This window comes from Phoca vitulina, unplaced genomic scaffold (assembly GCF_004348235.1).
Source record: "Phoca vitulina isolate PV1807 unplaced genomic scaffold, GSC_HSeal_1.0 scaffold1, whole genome shotgun sequence".
Taxonomy (NCBI): domain Eukaryota; kingdom Metazoa; phylum Chordata; class Mammalia; order Carnivora; family Phocidae; genus Phoca; species Phoca vitulina.
The window spans coordinates 75,759,686-75,766,655 of NW_022589704.1; the positions used below are offsets into that span (position 1 = coordinate 75,759,686).

The 6,970-nt window shown below is 37.3% G+C and overlaps 1 pseudogene; it reads left to right on the forward strand.

Annotated features, from left to right (window-relative positions):
- The first annotated feature begins 2,190 nt into the window (after window positions 1-2,190).
- On the forward strand, window positions 2,191-2,707 carry LOC116636023 (annotated as a pseudogene).
- Window positions 2,708-6,970: the final 4,263 nt, after the last annotated feature.

The window sequence follows — 6,970 nt, forward strand, 5'->3', positions numbered from 1 at the left end:
GAGAGAGAGAGAATCTCAAGCAGACTTCACTGAGCACAGAGCCTGACTTGGGACATGATCTCACGACCCTGAGATTATGACCTGAGCTGAAATCAAGAGTCAGGCACTTAACCGAATGAGCCACCCAGGTGCCCCAAAAGCCTTCTGTTTAAAAATTATTTTAATATTTGGTTCTTATATTTAGATGTCTAATTTTTATAGAATTTCTTTGGACATGATGTGAAGTAGAATGCTAACATGTTTCCCTCAAATTATCCCAACAGCTTTTCAAATTGTATGCTATTTTCACAATGGATTTGAAATAATAATTAGCATTTATTTTTCCAATTGAATCTATTTGTCTATTTAAGAAAAATACCAAAATGTTTAAATTACTATAACTACTTCTTACACTCTGATATGTGTTAAGGCAAGTCAGAATTCATTTCTTTTTTCCAAATATTCTTGGTAATTCCAGAGTATTTTCTCCTAGATTTGAACTTTAGAGTCTGTTTTTTATAATTTTACTGAAGTCATAGAACAAATTTTAGAAGTGTCCACATTTTTTTCAATGCTTGAGAGCGGCATAAATAATAATTACCTGTTCCTTGAAGACTGGGACAAAAGTCACCATAAAACCATTGGTGTTAAGTGCCTTTGGAGATGGAGGATAGCTATGTTTTATTTACTCCTACATCCTTTTTATCTTATATGTTTAAATGTATTTATTTTAATTTTAAAATTGTTATATGATACAATAAATTTTCTTCTGAATATCATGTTTTTGCAACTAGTATAATATGCTTACATATTCCATACATTCAGTTCTGTGATTTCATCTATAACTTAAGATTTAAGAAATTGATTTATGCATTTTCTAAGTGATAACTTCTCACTTTGCTGTCTAGTTATTTTATTCTATTTCCACGCAATGCAGCTTTAATATCTAGTTTTAGGAAGCTATTGGAATTTTTGTTTACCCTAGCATTTGAAAAACTTCTATAAAAATCACAAAGTCATTAGCAAATGATGTGAGGTCTCTACTTATTGGGTTCAGTGTTGTATGTGAGTGTGTCTGTGCGTGCATAATCAGCTCTAGGATTTTTAGGTTAAAGGCTCCTAGAATTATTGTTATCTCAATTTCTACTTGTATTTCTGTCAGTTTGTACTATATTTACATTGATCTTATGTTATTCAGTATATGCAAGTTTATAGCTGCAAGAAGTATGATGGATTGGCTCTTAATCAATATAAATTATTCCTTTTTATTTACAAATAATTTTTTCCCTAAGTTCCATTCCATACAACTTTCATATTTCCACCCTTAATTTGTCTGTTGGTATTTGTCTGTTATATTTTTTCCATTTTTCTCTTTTCAACATATCTTTGTGTTTCACCATACTCTTTTTCTAAACTTCCAAAGTCAGGTCCGTATAAAATTCCAAAAAGAGAGGGATGTTAATCTATCAAAGTTGCTTCTCTCACACTTTCTCCACAAATTTCCTAATGGGTTTTATAAAGCCTCACATCAGTTACTATTTATTTCATACTGAATCTAAACTAGCAGTATTTTATTTGTGGCACAAGATGCAGCATGAGATGGAGGGAGGCAGTGGAGTAGGTAAATCAACTCAAGTGGACAGTATGACCCCAGATTTGAAGGGCATATCTCCTATAGAAACAGAAAGAACAAGTAAATGCCAATAGTATGGAACTTATCATTTGTGTGATATTCAAAGAAGGAAGATAATGCTTACTAGAATAGTTGGAGCAAACTTCATGGATCTTTTTAGTTCATGAAAGGAGGACCATTTAAATTTTTTATTGGAGAATACCGTAAATACAAAACATTCATTCAATTATCCATTCAATTCAACAAACACTGACTGAGCAACTATTTTTTCCAAGAATTGAAAAGGGTGTTGGGAATATAATAGTGTACAAAAATGGCTCCATAAAATGAAGCTACGAGTCTATCAGGACATTATTATCACTTGAGTAGGTATAAAATTACTTTCTATAACCAAGAAATGAAGTGTTGGGTCATTGACAGCAGGAAAATTGGGTTAGGGGAAGCTAGGAAAGGCTTTCCCAAAGTAAGACTATTAAACTGAGGTCAAAAGAAAGAGTAGGTTATAACCATGCAAGAGGGTGGGAGAGAGTTTATTAGAAGAAGGAACAGTGTGTGCAAAGGCCCTGTGGCAGGAGAAATTTGGCTTGTTTTGCCTCTCTTTGACGCTAGAATGAAAAGAGAAAGGGATCATATGACATGAGAAGCTACAGTAGGAGGTACACTAGAGCTGGTTGAAGTAGGCCTTTTAGGTCAGGTTAGAGATTTTGTTCCTTGTCTTTAAAGTGATAGGAAACCGCCTGCCTTGGGAGCCCAGTGCTACCGCCATGTCTTACGGGGCCAGCATGAACACCCTATATGCCTGGTGGAGCAGCTCAAGCTGGAGGCTAGCGTAGAGATGGTCAAGGTCTTATAGGCCTCTGCAGAGCTTTGATATTACTGCATGCAGAGTGCCTGCAAGGATGCCCTGCTTGTAGGTGTTTCCGCTGGAAGCAACCCCTTCCGGGAGCCCAGATCCTGTGCTTTATTCTAAAGGCTGCAGGGAAGAAGTTCACAAAAATGCTACCAAATACACCTCTTTCATAAATGAACTTCAAGTGTTTTTATACCTGAAATATTACGTTTCTTTCATTTACTGGATGTTTACATTTGGAAAAGGAAAACATTTTTGTTTGTTAAAAAATTGAATATTTGTAATTTGTTGTACCTAAGATTTTTATGCCATAACAAAACTTGTTCTTTTCTCATGAATTTACATCATCTAAATGAAGACAAGCAAGTATAAAAATCAGGGAAGAATAGCCTTTATTAATCAAATGATGTCTTGATTTTTCTAAATGAGATGATTGTTTTATTTCTAACACTAAACATGGAGCTGTTTCTTAGCAAACTTGTTTGGAAAGATCCATGTTGTGTTGTGTATTAGATTGCCCCATCCTGTGTATGAAGCTGACTTGGCTTTTGTCCTTTTAAGATCCTCTATAGTTGTGGTTGTACTAAAACAAACAAACAAACAAAAAAACCACCACCACCACCACAACAACAAAACACCAACCCCCCCCAAAAAAAACCTCTACATTATTTCATGTCTTTAAAAAAAATGTTTAAATGTGATCTTCAGAACATCACAAATGATTAAAAACAAAATAATGTGAAAAAATAATAAAATTAAGTGATGGGAAACCACTACTGAAATATTTAAATACAGTAAGGATTTGGGCACCTGGGTGGCTCAGTAGGTTAAGCGTCTGCCTTCGGCTCGGGTCATGATCCCAGGGTCCTGGGCTCAAGTCCCACCTTGGGCTCCCTGCTCAGTGGGGAGTCTGCTTCTCCCTGTGCCCCTCCCCTCACTCGTTCTCTCAATCCCTCTCTCCCTCTCTCTCGTGCGCGCGTGCGTGCACACGCTCTCTCAAATAAATAAATAAAATCTTAAAAAAAAAAAAAGAGGGGTGCCTGGATGGTTCAGTCAGTTAAGCGGCTGCCTTCGGCTCAGGTCATGATCCCGGGGTCCTGGGATTGAGCCCCATGTCGGGCTCCTTGCTCTCCCAGGAGCCTGCTTCTCCCTCTCCCTGCAGTTCCCTCTGCTTGCACTCTCTCTCTCTGTCAAATAAACAAATAAAATCTTAAAAAAAAAAAAATAGAGTAAGGATTTGAGTTGGCCATGTGGAGGATTGACTTGATCAGTATTTGCATTTTAGGAGGCTCTCTCTAGCTGAAGGGAATCTCCCTGACTCTCCGTCTGTGAAGAATGGATTGGAGGCACTGAGGGAAGCCATGGGGAGGGAGGCCACTGCAGGAGTACAAGTGAGAGTTGATAGGTTTGTTTAGAATAGTAGCCACTGAAATGGAAAGAACTGTTTGTAGTTGAACAATATTTAGGAGGCAGAAACAATAAGGCTTTAAGATGGATTACATATGGGATGAGGAAAGAATGGATGTGTCAAGGAATGACTCCAGGGTTTCTGCCTCTTCAGCAGGGTGTGGAAGTACGGGAAATCATAAGGTTTCTCCTGGACGGGATCACAGTCATTGAGAATGCGGTGTACGTGCAGGTGATGACAGTGATACCCAGGTGGCAAGCAGCTGAAAATGAGTAATGGAATGGGTGCAATACAAAATGAAACTTACATAAGTTAGGAGGAGGCAGAAAATGGATAACTAACATTCAGACAGTTATATCTGGAGTCATGCACAACTAGTTTTTGTATGACCACTTGGTGACTTTAAAAAATACATTTTTGGATTTCTCATTTTAACAGTGTAAAATTGTATCCACTCACAGGATTCTTCTGAGAGTTAAATGGGATAATGTGGGGAAGTGTCTAGTTCCATTAGCACTTAATAACTTTTTATTTTTTAAGAGAAAAGGGAGAGAGAAGGTCCCATTTTGAGTTTGAGCTGCAACCTTATACATTGCTCATCGCAGTCTCTATTTCAGATGTTTGGGAAGAAAAAGAAGGAAATGAGATGATTTGTCTCCAAAGACTTTTATTAGTTACGTCTGTTCTCTAAGTACAAGTCCAAAGGGCAAGCAGGCATTTTCCTCAGATACTCTATAGTAACATAAATTTTGAGACGAGATTAAAAAATTATTGACCTGCTTTATGAAAGTTGTCCAAATTTTCTCCACACAAAACACAGGTGAATTTCCATTCAGTCTGACAACACTGGATCTGCTCTAAGCTCTGTGGTTTACACAGTTCCTACTACTTCCTATTTGATACCTTAGACCTGGTCCTTTGTGTTCACTTACGTTAGCTTCTGGGACTCTGCATTCATCCAAGTGCATAGCCTAGACATTTCTTTCACTAACACCAGTCGTTAAGCTGTCTGGAGTGAGCCCACCTGGGTTCAAATCCTGGCTCTGATGCTTATTACCTGACCGTGGAGAGTTAACCTAACCTCCCTCAACTATCATTTTTTTTCATCTGTAATATAGGAATATTAATATTTAATCTAAAAGTTGTCATGCAGATTAAAGACATAACATATATAAAGCCCATAGGATGGTACATAACAATAGATTACTGTTCCTGGCAAGATACTGAAGAAGTGGGTAGATACTTTTCTTAGGTGTTCTTCTGAAGGGTTTAGTACATGCAAATAAATGTCTTCAGGGGTCCAACTATTCTCAGAAACCTACTCCAAGTAACCACCACTCATTCCCTTATGATTCTCTTATCAGGGTTTATCAATACTCAGCTACATATTATCACCACCAAACTTGAGCATTTCTAACTCATGTTTTCTGTCTTTCCTCCAGAGGATGGCTCAGATCTAGGCTCTGAAAAAGCCTAGATAAGGCCCCCTTTAGGACTCCAGAAAAGAGATGAGCACTTTAATGCAATTTCAGTATTTCCAAGAAGATATTAGCACTTACCAGGCACCCTCCTACCTCATTCATTTCATTTAAAGTGTTTTACTCCCAGAGTTATGTTCCTTGAGCTAAAACTTTGTCCCTTGGTTGTCAATCCTTGTAAGTTATCATAATATGAATAAATTCATTGGAATTTTGTGAGATGAAAATTCAAACATCACATAAAACAAAAGAAACAAATTTTTTTCTTCACCCAACCTCTCATTCCTTTCCTCAATATAACCATATTGTTAGCTTCAGATTATATGCTTATAAAAAGAAAAAAAATAGGTTTACTCAAATATATGTCTGTGTTTTTTAACAATTTTTTTTTAGAGAGAGAGTAAGCGAGCACAAGTATGCAAGTGGTGAGGAGAGGAGGAGAGGGAGAGAGAGAATCTCAAGGAGGCTCCTCACCCAGTGCAGAGCCCAAATCAGGGCCCAATCTAACGCCCCTGAGATCATAACCTGAGCTGAAACCAAGAGTTGGAGGCTCAACCAACTGAGCCACTCAGGTGCCCCTACATGTGTCTGTATTTTTAATTACAAATGGAATCATACTAAACATGCTTTTCTATAAAACTTTACATGTAAATATATACATATCAATATATTTGAGTGGTTGCGGCATATTCTATTGCATGAGCTATGCATACATGAATTATGTAACAAATCCTCTATTGCTGGACATTACAAATAAAGTTACAGTGTGTACACACACACACATTCCTGTATCTTGGCATACTTTTCTTTTAAGACATGTTGAAGACCTGAGCTAAGTCAATAACAGCTGAGGCAGCAAAATGGAGGTATAGGAAATTGAACATATGGGGAAATAGTCTGGGGCAGTTCCCAGATTTCTTTTTTGGACAAATGGTTATGTGGGATGACATTCACTGAACTAAGGAACACCATAGAGTAGAAAGTGGGGAAATGATGGCTTCAGTTTTTCACAGGTTAAGTTTCAGTTGTCCATGGAGCATCTAAATCAAGTCTGCTAGTAAGTAATTAGATATAATTTCCTGAAAGTGAAGAAACAAGTCTTGGCTGCCAAGTTGGCTCTGCAGCAGACTGTGAAAAAGGACAGTGTCAGAAATTAGCTGATCAAGGAATTAAAGTAGGATTCTGGATGAGTTAGAAAGAAAGAATACAGTTCTATTATGGCTTGAATGATAATACTTATAAGATAAAAGGAGACTATTTCCACCTTGAAATGACTTACTGCTGTGTGATAGTCATGTATTTCACTTATTAAGGCTAAATTCATATCTGTGGATACTTCTTTTATTTTTAAATTATGGAAAGTGCATACTTTTAATTCTTCAGTCTGGTCAGAAAACCACATATTAATTAGGGGAAAAGAGCGTATTCTTATGCCATATATTTTTGTTCGTTTATTTGGTCCACAGCACCAGTTGGAGGAGAACTCTCTAAGCAGATGAAAAGCGCAGCAAGGGCTGAAATTGCTAACCCCAAATTGCAAAATTCTCATGAAAACGTGTCGACCAGAGATGGAAGCAGTGTCTGTTATAGAAGCTCCACAAGAGATGCTGGCCTTTCAGGAA